Genomic DNA, 16,261 nt, shown 5'->3' on the forward strand with positions numbered 1-16,261 from the left:
GAAATTTTATGCGGAAGGAAAGGAAGTTGAATTAAGGGGTATTGTAGGGAAATCAAGAAAGATAATCAGCTCTAACAGTATGGAAAAGCTTCTAAAAAAGGAACAAAGAGGTGTAATTTCACAATTATGTTCGCTAGATGTTTCCACATCGGAATCATATATTTCTCCAGATCTCCAAAAAGTCTTGGACAATCATTCCAAGGCATTTGAGACTCCCAAAGTTCTCCCACCTATTCATGATCATGATCATGCTATTCATCTGATTCCAGGAAGTGTTCCTCCAAACATCAGGCTGTACAGATATCCCTATGCCCAAAAGAGCGAAATTGAACGTATGGTTGCAAAAATGATAGAGGCTGGTATAATTCAACCTAGTCAAAGTTCTTTCTCTGCTCCAGTAGTATTGGTGCACAAGAAGGATGGATCATGGCGCATGTGTCCGGATTATAGGGAGCTCAACAAACTCACTATTAAAGATAAGTTTCCCATTCCTGTCATTGATGAATTACTAGATGAATTGCACGGATCACTTTACTTCGCCAAGTTGGATCTTCGTTCAGGATATCATCAAATCAGAATGAAGACTGAAGAAATTCTGAAACCAGCATTTAGAACTCATGAGGGTCATTATGACCTTTTGGTCATGCCTTCTGGCCTTACCAATGCACCTTCTACATTTCAAGGTTTGATTAATTCCATTTTCAAACCCTTCGTTAGAAAATTTGTGATAGTATTTTTTGATGATATACTAATCTACAGCAAGTCTTGGAAGGATCATGTTGAACATGTTGACAGGGTGCTACAACTATTGGACAAGAAATAATTATATGCAAAAAGATCCAAATGTTTCTTTAGAGTACAAGAGGTGGAATATTTGGGTCATATTGTATCTCATGAAGGAGTTAAGGTAGACCCTAGCAAAATTAAAGCCATTAAGGAATGGAAAATCCCCACATCCATAAAGAATCTGCGAGGATTTCTTGGGTTGACAAGGTATTATCACAAGTTTGTTAAGAATTATGGGAGAATAGTAGCACCTCTAACAACATTATTGAAGAAAGATGCATTTTCAGGACTCCAGAAGCAACAAAGGGATTCGAACATCTTAAAGAGGCAATGTGCCAAGCACCAGTCTTAGCTACACCGGACTTCACAAAAACCTTTATTGTGGAATGTGATGCTTTAGGAAATGGAATTGGTGTTGTTTTAATGCAAGATGAAAGACCCATTGCTTTTGAAAGTCGTCCAATCAAGGGAAATTGTTTACACAAAGCTATTTATGAGAAGGAAATGTTGGCAATACTACATGCACTTAAGAAATGGCGACCCTACCTAATGGGAAGACACTTCAAGGTAAAAATGGATCATGATAGGCTTAAATACGAACAAAGATTATCCTCTGAAGAGCAACAAAAGTGGGTCACAAAGATGTTGGGTTATGACTTTGAAATCATCTACAAAAAAGGGAAGCAAAATGTGGTGGCAGATGCACTCTCAAGAAAGGATGAGGATGTGGAAGCATTGTTGTGTGCCATTTCTATTATCCAACCTGATTGGATAAATGAAGCAAGGGAGGAATGGAAGAATGATGAAGAAGTGTGGGCACTTATTCGAAAGTTACAACAAGATTCCAGTACATCTGATACATTTAGCTGGCAAAATGATTCGTTATGGTACAAAGATCGCTTACACCTCTGTAAGAATTCCCAACTCAAACAAAAGATTCTTATGGAATTGCACACTTCTCCCTTAGGATGGCACTCAAGATTTTTAAAAACTTACCATAGGGTTAAGAAGGAATTTTTTTGGGATGGCCTTAATTCAGATATTCAAAAGTTTGTGGCGGAATGTTTGGTTTGCCAAAAAAATAAAGTTGAAACAATTAAGACCCTAGGTTTATTACAACCTTTATCCATTCCAAGCCAACGTTGGGAGGAGGTTTCAATGGATTTTATCACAGGTTTACCCAAGTCCGAGGGAAAGAATGTCATCATGGTGGTAGTAGATAGACTTACCAAGTATGCACACTTTTGTGCATTATCACATCCATTTAAAGCCAGTACAATTTCTACTGCATTTATGGAAACAATTCAAAAGCTACATGGAAATCCAAAGATTATTGTAAGTGACATAGATCACATCTTTACTGGAAATTTTTGGACAAAATTATTTTCTTATCTTGGTACTCAGTTAGCTCATAGCTCATCTTATCATCCTCAATATGATGGGCAAACTGAGATAGTAAACAAATGTTTGGAAGGATATATTCGTTGCTTTGTCTCCGATAAACAGACACAATGGGTCAAATAGTTGCCTCTAGCTGAATGGTGGTATAACACATCCTTCCATACAACAACAAAAATGACCCCATTTATGGCACTTTATGGATATCAGCCACCATCCATCACATCATATTTAGGAGAAAATTCTAAGGTTCAAGCAGTGGAACATCACATCGAACATCAACAACAAGTCCTCCAACTCTTAAAGGATAACCTCGTGTTGGCACAGAATAGAATGAAACAACAGGCAGATCAACATCGTAGCGAAAGAAGTTTTGATGTAGGTGATTGGGTATTCCTACGGCTACAACCATATAAACAAATGTCCCTGAAGCAAGCTAAGAAGGATAATAAATTATCACCAAAGTATTATGGTCCATACAAGGTGTTGCAAAAGATTGGTACTATGGCATACAAATTGGAGCTTCCTACAGCTTCTCGAGTGCACCCCGTTTTCCATGTTTCATGTTTAAAGAAGGTTATAGGCGACAAGCTCCCAGTTCAAACAATATTGCCAGAACTTGACGAGGAAGGAAAAATTATATTGGAACCGGAAGCAGTCACAGAGACAAGAACTAGACAGCTACGAAATCGATCAATTTCAGAGTATCTCATCAAGTGGAAGAACTTATCCGCTGAAGATTCCACATGGGAGGATGAGAATTTTATACAGAAGCATCCATAACTACTCAATCATTGAGGAAAACACTTTTTTGAAGGAGAGGGGCATGTTAGATCCCTATAATACTAGTGATTACCCCATTACTATTGTAGTTGTATCCCTTATTAATATTGTTGTGCCCCTATTGCCCCCATATTGTTATTATTGTGCCCCATAGAAACCCTCTATTGTTATTTTTGTGGCTTTATAGTATTATTGTTAGGTCAGCTGGGTTATATTGTGACTCCTTAGACTCCTATATATAGAAAGGAGGTTTTGTCATTTGTATCATCCAAGAATTGTTCATTTATGTAATGTAAAGGAGGTTGCCCCCTCGAAGAGGCTGAATTCTAAGGCGTTGATCTATATTTTCTATCTTTTCTTGGGTTGGTTTCATAACATAAGAGATGTTCCTCTTCTACGGAAGTAGTAGGAAGAAGTTCTACAACAACTTTTGGCGACGAATCTCACATTCAACTGGGAGGATATCTTCCAGACCATAAATCAATTGAAACGCCATAAATCCGGTAGCAGTCCTATCGAAGGTTCGGTATGCCCATAATGTAACATAAAGAAGATAATGCCAGTCTGATTTATGGACTCCTATCATGCGTTGAAGCATTGTTTTTAGAACTTTATTGATAGCCTCAACTTTCTCATTAGCTTGAGGGTCGTATAGAGTGGAACTTTCATGAGAGAGTCCTAACATGGCAGTTAGTTTGAACATCATGTGATTACCAAATTGTTTCCCATGGTCGTAACTATGGCTTGCTGAAAACCAAACCATGTGATGGCATGGTTAACGAAAAAATATGCAGTTGTTTTGAAAGTATTGTTAAATGTAGGCATCACATCGGCCCATTTAGTAAAGTGATCAGCCGCTACAATAATATAGCCATGCCCCTCGGCCGAGTCAGGGTTACATGTCATTAAATCAATACCCCATTTTGTAAAAGGACCTAACTCAATGATATTGGGTTGATATAGGTCACTAAGATTATCCTCAATGAAATCTAGTAAGGAGGAACGGTGGTGATGATCGTCCCATGACACGTCATATGGCATCATGATCTCCATGATGATGTCATCAGTAGGGAATGTGTGAGAGAAAATATCAGAAGACATTCCATAATCCAATGAATGATCAATCCAATTGATCAAAGAGGTAATATTAGGATGAGCTACATAAGCAGAATAAATGGCTTCATAATCAAGCTCAATAGGGCTCAACATCATTTGGTCACCAAAATTGTCGATGTTAGTTTCATCTAATACAATCCAAGGATCGGTTGAAATAGTAGAGTATGATATCATATTGGTATAGGAAACCAAAGAAGATCTGTCAGGAAGCGAAAGCGGAGGAAGGGAAAAGGTTCCCATGAGAGAAGAATCCTTAAGTAATCCAACCTTGGTGTGCTACTATGGGTGTATAGTTTCCCCTACAAGAGGGACACTTCCTGTAACTTGAGAACTAGATGCAAAGAGGGTGATTTGGTTGATGGCTACAATCTTGCCTTTATGGGTAAAGGTGATCATCCACAAATAATTTGAAATTACAATAGCCATGGCGTAAACCCACGTTCGACCCAATAGAAGATTATAGTCAAGTGGTCCATCAATAACTTCGACTTCTATGGATACATATTTACCTCCTAATTCTACTTGCAAGGAGTTCAAAATACCACAAGGTTTATATGTTCGTCCGTCAAAAGCCTTCAAGGTGGTCGGTGACTGACTCAATTGAGGAGAACCAATCACCTTCCAGTAAGATAAAGACATAATGCAGGTTGAGGCTCCTTTGTCTACAATAGAACGATGGATGTTCTTACCACGGATGACAACCTAGATCATAAAAGGAAATTGAGTCAAAAGTTGAGGTGAATAGTTCTCATGATTGAAAATGACTAGGTTAGAATCTGAAGGATCAATACATCCGATGGAAGAAAGCAAAGCCTTCTTTTGGGTGGGACAATTTTGCAACACCTCGAGCATGGACATAGCTAATGGAGATTGAGGCAGGTCCTCAACTATGTTATAATTTTGGGTAGCTCACACGCGAGGATTGAAAGAATATTTATGAATGACACCCTTTGGAGGCTTAATGGTTAATTCCGTAGGAATCATAGGCAGAGTAGGATCTGATGGAGATGGAGTTGAACTGGTAGGTTGATCATTATCCTGACCATTCATAGGATTCACATTACCATAGTCTTTACTTCGAGTAGCCACCATAACATTAGATTTCAGCTTTGCAGAGGAAAGCATTAAAACTGAGTTAGAGGAAGTAGGGTCCTGAGAAACCATGTGAGTCTCTTGATTGGGAAACGGGTCAGTCAACACAGTGGGAGAAGTAGAAGATTTCATAAATTGGTTCACTTTTGCTCGGTGAGTATAATCATGAGTAAAGTACTCCTCGTTACATGTCAAACATGGATAACAAGGCTTCCATTTCTCATTTGAGGACTGATTTTGTTTGTTTATCTTGCAGAGGAGAATATTTCTTCTTCTTTCCTTTACCTTTCTTATTACTTATTGGTTGTTGTTGATATTTACCTTTATTGGACTGAACAATATTAATCTTAGAAGTAAAAGCCACAAGAGGATTGGATGGAGGGTTCTAGGCAGTTGTAGGAACAATAACAGATGGTTTACTCTCAAACTGCGAACTGGTAAAACCAATCATGCCATCAACAACATCTAATATTTGAGGGTCTCAGAGTGTTTTTTATTTTCTTATAAAGGATGCCAGATTGGATATAAATTAGGTCCAAAAACTGGGCAGAAGCAATTACTTGATGTTCAATCACAACTCCACCCTTAGCTACATCTTCTGTGATTAATGGCAATAAATATTTAATGAACCATTCTGCTAACAACCGATTAGGAAAAAAAGTCTTAACCAACTGACGACGATGCCACCACTCATGAATACGATAAAAAATGTGAGTAGAATTATTTTGTTTAAAGTTGGTCAAAACTTTCATTCCAGTCTCATATCGTATGGGCAACTGGAAATGTGTTAGGAATGTAGTGGCTAAGGAACTGAAATTATTGAATGAAGCTCTAGGTAATTCAATATACTTTTAGTTGCGAAACCCGTAAGTGTACGCTGGAAAATACATAATCGAATGGAATCATCATTTAGGGAGTTTGAAGAAGACCACAGATGATAATTCATCACGTGCGTGGATGGGTCTTCTCCAGGATTCCCATTTAATTTTGGGATATCATAAGGCAATTTAGTAGGAATTATTAGCCAGAAAGGAGAATGAGCAATAGGATAATTTGTGAGTTAAGTCAAATTTGGTAGTTCAAGAGTTGCCAAGAAAGGTAGTTGCCTATTAAAATACGAAGGAGGTAACCTAGATAGGATGGAATAGCCTGGGCAATAGGAATTTGGGTTCCATAATAAGGAGGATTTTGATAAAGAGGAACCTAGGTACTAGGATAGGGAGGATTCTGATAACTAGTATATGCATATCCTTGTTGTTTATATCCAGGATAAACTTGCATATGCTAGAGTGGCTGGGTTTGGACTTGTTGGCCTTGATAAGGCACTTGAGGGATACCTTGAAAAGGTTGATATTATTGTCCCGTGGGATTTTGCATCATTCCAACATAAGGTGGAGTCGGTGGAGGTTGTGCCATACCATATGTAGTCTGTCCTACTGGGATTTGAGGAATACCTTGTCCAAGAGGTTGAGACTGTGAGGCACCTTGTAGAGGCTGAGTATATGGGATCTGGGAGGTACCAGATATCGTTGGAATAGATTGAGTCATAGTGACATCCTGTAAAGGTTGGCTCACATTTATTTGAGCTTGTTGAGGTATATATTGATAGGTAGGAATTTGGGATGCAAATGGCATAGATTGAGAATGCATGGATGTACTCACAACTGAACCAAGTTGGACTGGAAAAGTAGGTTTCCAAACATTAGCAGTCAAACCAGAATAAGGAGGATTCAAATGAGGAGGAGTCATAATCTGTGGCATATCGACAAACAGTTTCTCCCCTGCCAAAGGAGAAGGGGATGATGGAGGCAATTGCCGACTAGGTGAAGGATACCCAATATAGGGAGAATTGGGTTGTTGAAGGTATCCACTAACATATAGACCAACATGTTGTTCGATTACAGGTGTAGGTGGAGGAGAAGGAGCATAATGCATAATTCTCATTAGAAAAGTGCTAGATGGAATTCCAGAAATAGGTGTCATGGGAGAGGTCCAGGGAATTAGTTTCACACCAAAGAATGTACCAGACAACGATTGATAACCAGGTGGGATGGATGGGCCACCATATATATGTGTCTCTAGTGATGTCACAAACATGGATGAGGAAGCAACAGTGGTTGTCTCAACCAAAGTAGCAGGTTGGGAAACCATAGCAGATTTAGTCATGGTTAACAATCCCAAAGATGATTGCTGTGAAAAACTCAAGGGTGAACTGAAAGGAACATAATCTAACAAAGGAGGCTGAGATGGAGTCTAAAGAGGAGGAAGAGGATAAGTCTGATAAATATGAATTACTCTCAAATTAATAGGATAATATGGATGAGTTTCATATGGGATCTCTTCAATACTCACAAGACTAGGTGGAAGGGGTTCACCATTGGGTCCAAGATATATAGTCGATGGTTATGTCTGAGACAAAGGAAGAGAAAGGGAAGCTCCCGAAGTAACTGGTGAATATGGCTAAGGTACCTCAGGTTGAATAACCTTCGGTAATAAGGTATATGATTCAGTAAAATCAGGTTTAATAACCTCAGTGAATAAGGATTCATGTACTTCTATCTCGATTGTGTCAGATTCACCAGGAAGAGAATATGTGATCTTGGGCTTGGAGCTCAAAGGCAAGGATGATTCCGATGGATCAATTTTAGGAGGAGGACCAGAAGTAGTTCCCGAAGACCCTGATTCAGTAGTTTTCATCTTCTTATGTTTCTAATGATGCCCAGGAGTTGCCTCTGGTGGAAGAGGATGCTTATTTTGCATTCTACGTGAATGACGGGGGAATGGTGTTTGTTATTCCACATTGGATTAATAAATTTTAACAATTAAAACACAAAAAAAAGAGAGGGTAAACTAGGCATAGGTGTTTACCAAGCAACCGTGAACTGCAATATAAACCTTGGGGAACTAAGGAATTAACATATGTGCAGGAAATCTCCCTGAATGTTGTGTTTGGTGTATCACGGTATATAGGTGAATGACTCAGTTACCTATGGCGAGGATAGCAACCTACGGTGGACTTCCAAAATATACTCGATGGTACATGGAAGTGCAGTCTGTAGTAGTGTTTTCTAATGTGTAACTGTTTAATGAGATCATTCCTATATACTTATCATGCATGGAGCACCATCTAATATACCCAAAGGTATGCGAAGTATGATATGATACACTTATGTACGTGGAATAGGATATCATCCCTGGGATACAATGTTGGCAAACAATGACAAATCCTACATTTAATGACGCCAAGAACACGTCTCTAGCCTATACCTCTAAGTGTTTTTGTTTTTGTTACAAATTCTCCTTATGTTTATTTAGTAAATTTTAATGTTTATCTTCAATTAAGTTTCAGTTTTGGGGCTCATCACGAGTTTCATCTGAATTCCAAAAAATTAAAGCTAGCATGAAGAAATGAAATCTTTCACTTTCAATGAAAATCTATCTATAGGAGGGAAGAGACAAAGAGTAGGCAACATACAAAATGTAGGAAACAATATGCAAAGTGAAATTCCCTTTTAACGTAACTGTTCCAATATTGATGCACATAAAAAACCCTATATTGCAAGGTAAAGAGATTTTTCTTTTCAATTCCACTTAATTTTGAAATATGATGAAAACTAAGATACATGTCTAATCACTAATAAAAGAAAACTTTTCATAACGATGACTAAAACATCAATTAATTCAAGAACTCAATGATCAAACAAATTATTTTTCTGATGAACTAATGATAAGAACAAAGAAAAATATAAACAAATCCTTATCAACGATACTCAAAACAAAAATAAAAACAAATGGAGGCTTCTGAGAGACCACAAGACACTCAGGGACTCAAGGAAGAGCAACTGGAACAAATCTAGACAGAGAGAAAATCAGACAAAATCAAATTTGTGCATGAACAAGGACCAACGCAGGTGCTAAAGAGGCGCCAGTGCTCTGCAACGCAAGCACAAAGAAGGCTCAGGAGTGTTGCAACACTTTGTCACAAGAACAAAGGGAGTGTTGATTAGGGAATGCAAGGTTCTAACACAAAAATTGCAATTAAAAGTCAATGAAAGGTCTTCCTAAGTCTATTCTTGACTGAGAAAGATAGTGAAGGTTTATAGAAGAGATAAAAATGCACCAAGGACCAGGGAACCACCAAGTGAATACATTGATGCCCAGTGGAGTCACCAATTTATTATACATAATCTACAACTATGGATAAAAATATCTTCCCTAGACTAGGTGGCCTAGTCTGGAAAAACAGAAAGCAAAGAAACCAATGTTTTCCTTGAAGTAAATGGATAATGGGATGAAGCCTACCTGAAATCTGTCGTAACCCTCGTTCCTCTCTCAACTTATATGCTCCAGCCCTAGCTTTGATCACTATAATTATAACCTGCATGTTAGACAACACAAGCCAAAGATATATCGCATATATGTAGCATCATCCAATCACTTCATTCAATAGATCAAGAATGTATTGAAATAGATGAAATCATAACATCACATATAGGAAAACAATAAACTCTTTGTATTAATATAAATGGAGAGTGTTACAACCAAATATAGAGTTGATCTTGTAGAAGAGCTCCTCCAAGTTTACTTGTCCTTCCTTGTCCCAAAGTGTATCTCTATGTCACCCTAATGCATGGAATAATGACTCTCACAACAATAGCATGAGGGTAGAATCTATCTCCAAAAGCCAACCCCTAGCTTTTGGATGGTAGTAAATATATTGAGAGGATGGTAGGTTCAGAATTCTTACCCATTTACTAATCTAGGCTTAAGATCCACTCTTGGTGGGAGGATGAGCTCAATGGATAAGGGGTGAAATATCCAAGGTAGGGTAGGATAGGATTTGAGACTTTAATCCAAGGTAATTAGTTATAACAACTCCTGGAAGATTTTGGAATAGGAAGCTTCAGGATTCTTTTTATTTTTCATGAATTTCTAGAATAAGTGCACCCGTAGTAAGGGGCAACCTACTGGTGATCAGCACAGGTCTATAGAAGGTCAACCCATTGGTGAACACAATCTCTTAAAGGGCCAACATGCATTAGGCCTTAAAATCATTGAAATGAAGCAGTTAAAGGCAAAAACTATGGGATTAGGGAGAGTCATGCTTAGGTATTTGTGCAAAGGTGATGATAAGGGGTAAAATGATGCCGATCGATCCAGTTAACAAGCCTATTGACCATATGTGACAAAATGGCCTATAACAATGCCAAAGATAAGGACAAAAATCCTTAGAAAGAGATTCATGCTAGGTTGGATAATGAGAGAAGTGAATCCCTGCCTATATTCAACAAGAGGAAATAACAATACTAGCAATCTTCGTAGGTGAGGAGGTGGTGATGGGAAACATTTAGGTACCTCTCCCAAATATAACTACCCAATCCAGAGATCCCAAAGAGATGATGCATTTGCTTCAAAGGATGTGAGGGTGTGTGTATTTGCACCTCAAATAATTGAATGTCTAGAGCCTCTTGAGCAAGTAGGCGAATCATTTAGTGGTAAGTTAAATAATATTATTTTATTGAATTTGCAACATCACCTTCCTCCTATACAGAATATTAGGATGAAATCTTCTATATTAATTAATTTCAAGGGTAGAAAAGTTAGGGGCAGGAATAACCTAATTAAGGATTACCATGTTAAGTACCTCTATTTGAAGGGGTAGGAAGAATTATCTCTTTATTAACTATGAAGTCTAATAATTTTTTGATACCCAAAGGAGCTCTATGGGTTCTTCATTATTATAATTTTTCTAGGGGTGGACGACATTTTCGATTTTAATGCATAAGAAAGGAAAACAAAAACTAGAAAATCCACTTCTTGGGGGATTGGAGCTAGATAATATGTGAAATCTAGGTACTAGATTTATGGTTAGAAGTCATCTCTCCATCATGCATAGGAGAAAGCTATTAAGGAAACTAAACAGGGTTATCAATGCCTAATCACTAGGGTTATTAGAGTTGGTGACCCCCATTCTAGAGTGTCAAAATGAGATTACATTCTTTAAATGTTTGGGGTCTACAAGAAAATAACAAGAAATTTCGCCTTAGATGACTAATTGAGGTTGAAAATCCTAAGTGCTTTATCTAAAAATATATTTATTGGATAGTTGTTCTTAGCTTTAAATTCGAAAGGGTTATCTAGGCGTATCATTGTTAGTTGGAATCAATGTTTGATATTAAGTAATTTTTATTAAATTACATAAGGTTTATGCATGGATTTCTTAGTAAGAGTTTGGGTGTACCTTTAACTATATTGAAAATTTATGAACCATATGATGACAAACAACCACTCTAGGAGAAGATATTTTTTATGCACTATTTTTACAAAGGTAAGTGCATTTTGGGGGGGGATTTAAATTTTAATTTAAATAGAAGAGATGCATTGGGTTATTTTACAAGGTTTCATAGAATTGTTGAATTCTTCCAATTTCAAATTGAATATGTTAGCTTAGCAGATGTTGGACCTATCATAATGGTGATTACATGAAGGAACAATAGGGTTAGCAATGAAGGAATTTTGGAAATATTAGGAAGAATTTTTGTAACACCCCTAGTATAACCCACTTGATTTTTGTAATGTAATTGTACTATGATTATAAATTTATTTGAATGGCCTGAAGATTGGGACCAAAGATCCACGATTTGAAGGGGAAAAGGAAGAAGAACCTGATTTGTGTTAGCTAGCACCACTACTTAATCAAATTTATAGCTAGAAATAAAGATATTGAAGAATGTTCCATGATGAACATGAAGAGACACACAAGAAAAAGGATAACAAGGCATTCAAACAACAAAAAATGGCTCTCTCTCTCTTGGGATGAAAGACAAAATTGGATTTTTGGGCGAGGATCCAAAATTATGAGCATGATTTCTAGTTGATTTTGCTTAAATAATCCCCTTAGATCATGGATATGTGATCCGGATTTAAACAGGAACGCAATAAATTACAGAGATAACCATAAATACAGAGATGCAATAACCATAAACACATAGATGCAGCGGAAATAATGATTCATTTCATTAATGGAAAATACCGAATACAACCAGAGATGGAAATAAACCAGCTAGGGCGATGGTAGCTATCTCTGAGAAGAGATGTGCGGCTACATGCCTCTGAACTATTCCAAACTGTGTTACAATGAGGCTCGAAGGCCTATTTATTGTTGAGAAACAATGGAAAACCCTTCACATCCCGAAACCTAACCCTTGGAAGATGAAACGCCAAATTGTGGGCCCCGTTTGGGTAAATTGGTACATCAATTTCCCGGGGTCGTAACTTTGGCATATGATCTCCGTTTGACGCGCACGATAGCTCGTTAGAAAGATCTATCCGAGTACTACCACTTTGGGAGGCAACATTGGTCTACGACCCATGTTGCCCCAGAATCCCAAAAAAACGTCGTTTAGGGCCTCAAAACGGCTCCGGAAGTTCGGGACCCGAAAAAACTGCTAAAAATAGTAAACTGTGGTGTAATTTAGGAAACTGAAAAGACTGAAAGAGACAGTTGTGGGGGTCCAAATGGGTTGGTGGGTGGCCACCAACATCCACCTGGATCATTCCTCCCCCCTTAGGAAGCAATGGTCCCCATTGCGTTGAGTTCCTCCATCTGCTGAACTTGTCCTGCAATCTCTGATGTGTCCAGTGATGGTGGGAAGCATGGTCGACGACGGTCCACATTGAACACTCGGTGCAAGCCAAGGAATGGAGGAATGCTGTGCTTCGAAGCATTGTTGCCCGTAGCCTTGGTATTGGTGTACGGACCATGTCGGAGTTGCCTGAGTTTCTGATGGGTTCTGGTAAGGCGTTCTCTCTGCAGATGTAACCAAACTTTGTCGCCCACCTGAAACTTGTGTGGCACCCCTGTGGATGAGGAGAAGTTGTTCCTGTGTTCTGTCATGACCGTATCCCTTTGTTGCTGCTGCTGCGTGTAGGAACCCTTTGCAGGGGTCATGGATGTAGCAACGATCTTCCCCTTATTTTGGGAGTGAACCAGACAAATGAATTTCCTGGTCTGTGATATGAGCTTGCTGCCTTTCTTGGTAGTGATCAAGGATGTGGCAGTAGGTGGGGCTGCCTCTGGTATCCTGTATAATGAATTATTCAAAGAAATAATGACAGCACGAGGCCTTGACTCATACACAGCATGTCGCCTCCACAAGTATGGCTGGCCTAATAATACATCACAAACATCCAGAGGTGTAACATCACACAATACCTCGTCTGTGAAGGGTTTGATGCTGTAGGGAAGGCAACACTGCTGGCGAACTTTGAGATCTCGTCCTTCATGAAGCCACCCGATACTGTACGGCTGTGGGTGTGGTGTAGTCGGTAGGCCCAACCGCTTCACGACCTCTGCTGAAACAAGGTTCTTTTGGCTGCCACTGTCGACAATGAATTGTAGCGGCGAACCCTTCACCCACATCTGTGAGTGGAAAAGACGCTCCCCTTCCTCTGGATTTTCGGGCTCATTTTTCTTGATCTTGGCAGTGGCAACAGTGGCGCTGGGATCCGCATCAATGATCTGCTTCCCTTTGCCATTCCCCTTGTCGGGTTCTAGCTCAGGATCGGAACATGCATCTGATTCGGAAGCCTTCAATTCGGCCACCAGCGACTGCTTGGTTCGGCACTCACTTGTGTTATGAGTGGTACTCTTGTGGAACTCACACCACTTTCCTGTGTCCTTCCTCGGCTTCGTGGTGTTGTTCTTTTCTTGCGGCCTTGACGGGTTGTCTTGGGTCACCCTGCCTTGGCTTTGTCCTTTGGGCTTCGGATTTGCAGATCCAAAGTCTCGCTTCTTCTGTTTGAACTTTTGCTCGATTTTGACAGCGTATCGGTATGCTGTGCCGAGTGAGGGGATGTTCAAGAACCCCATCTCTTCCTGGATGTATCTGTGTAGGCAGCCGCGGTATTTGAGTACCAGATGCAGCTCGGAATCTTTGATACCCAACTGTGTGCGAAGGGTATGAAAAATGTTTGTGAACTCCGGCACATCTTGGTCTCGTCCCTGCCGCAGTGTGGTCCATTTGATGTATTTGTCCTCATAGCTTCCGACAGGGTAGTATTGCTCCTTGATGGCATCCCGGAAGTCATTCCAAGTGGGTGCGGCTGAAAATAGTGAGCCTGTACTTTCATCCTTCTGCTCGCAGTAGGTTTCCCACCAGTCCTTGACGTGGGGGGCTGCTTTGAGAAGAGCGAAAACAATCTTTTCCCGACTTGAAAATTCGTGAACAGAAAAATAACCCTCTAGCAGATTTAACCATTTATCTACGGCATCTGCGTCTATCTGACCCTCGAAGATGGGGATTTCAAAATTAACTTGTACCTTAAACGGTGTGGTGTTTCCAGAGTCGCTGTTGGAAGCCGATGCGTCGCCTCTGGGTAGCCGCTGAAGAATCTGTGCAAAGCTATCCATCATCGCGTTCCTTTGCCGCTCGAGCGCTTCTTCGAGCAAGATTTTGATAGGATCTCCTGCCCCCTCGTCTTTCTTCTCATCCGCCATGGGAGGCCGTCGGGATTTGCGAGGCTGGTCTTGCAAAGGTTCGACCAGTTCAAGCCCTAATTCCTTATATCCCGACCTCGTTGGGGACATGCAAAGAAAAACAGAGAAAAAGCAGACCGCTCTGATACCACTGATCCGGATTTAAACAGGAACGCAATAAATTACAGAGATAACCATAAATACAGAGATGCAATAACCATAAACACATAGATGCAGCGGAAATAATGATTCATTTCATTAATGGAAAATACCGAATACAACCAGAGATGGAAATAAACCAGCTAGGGCGATGGTAGCTATCTCTGAGAAGAGATGTGCGGCTACATGCCTCTGAACTATTCCAAACTGTGTTACAATGAGGCTCGAAGGCCTATTTATTGTTGAGAAACAATGGAAAACCCTTCACATCCCGAAACCTAACCCTTGGAAGATGAAACGCCAAATTGTGGGCCCCGTTTGGGTAAATTGGTACATCAATTTCCCGGGGTCGTAACTTTGGCATATGATCTCCGTTTGACGCGCACGATAGCTCGTTAGAAAGATCTATCCGAGTACTACCACTTTGGGAGGCAACATTGGTCTACGACCCATGTTGCCCCAGAATCCCAAAAAAACGTCGTTTAGGGCCTCAAAACGGCTCCGGAAGTTCGGGACCCGAAAAAACTGCTAAAAATAGTAAACTGTGGTGTAATTTAGGAAACTGAAAAGACTGAAAGAGACAGTTGTGGGGGTCCAAATGGGTTGGTGGGTGGCCACCAACATCCACCTGGATCAATATGGCTCGGGGGTGACTAGTGCAAGAAATCCATGCTACAACTACTTTATGGTTGGGTGGAAAATCGAAGTCCCACCTTCAATTTTAGCGATTGTTATATTTCAGAAGTGTTATTAACTATGAGCAGTGAATATGAAGATTAGTTCTTTATTGAATTGATGTATAGCTTTGCGATAATCTTGCGTGGGTGTAGGAAATTGTTGCATGGAATCAATAGGAAAATTTCCTTTACTGTTATGTGGATTATATTGAAATTCTACCTTGAGGTTGTAAGAAAGGTGTCTTGACTTTTATGTGCAAGTTAACATGTTGTGTGTGGACATGTAGGGCTCTATGATTACAATTTCTCACCTTTTCTACTATAACGTTTCTTTTGGGAGGTTACAAAATTTGAAACTTGGACCACGATGAAGGAAAATCCTATTGATTCTCTAATCTAGTTTTTACGAGTTGGGTCGCAAAATTTTAGAAAATATGATCAAAGGAAGTTGGGCTTCCTAACTGCATATTTAGAAAGGTCATGTTGGAATTTATGTTATAACTTTCTTCTAGGAGGTTCCAGAAGCTGAAACTTGGACCACATTGAGGGGAAATCTCGTTAATCATCTGGTCCAGCCTTTAGATCTTGGGTCATTATATTTTATGATATATAATCAAAGGAACTCGAGCTTCATGAACACTTCTAAAATCATGCATCAAACATGTCATGTTGACATTTTTGCTATAACTTTTCTTTTGGGAGGTTCCATAAGCTAAAACTTGGACCATACTGAGAGGAAAACCCGTTGATCATCTGGTTCAAATTTCAAAGC

Source organism: Pinus tabuliformis, chromosome 8 (assembly GCF_031772625.1).
Source record: "Pinus tabuliformis cultivar Carrire ecotype Pingquan chromosome 8, CPIR1, whole genome shotgun sequence".
Classification (NCBI taxonomy): Eukaryota; Viridiplantae; Streptophyta; class Pinopsida; order Pinales; family Pinaceae; genus Pinus; species Pinus tabuliformis.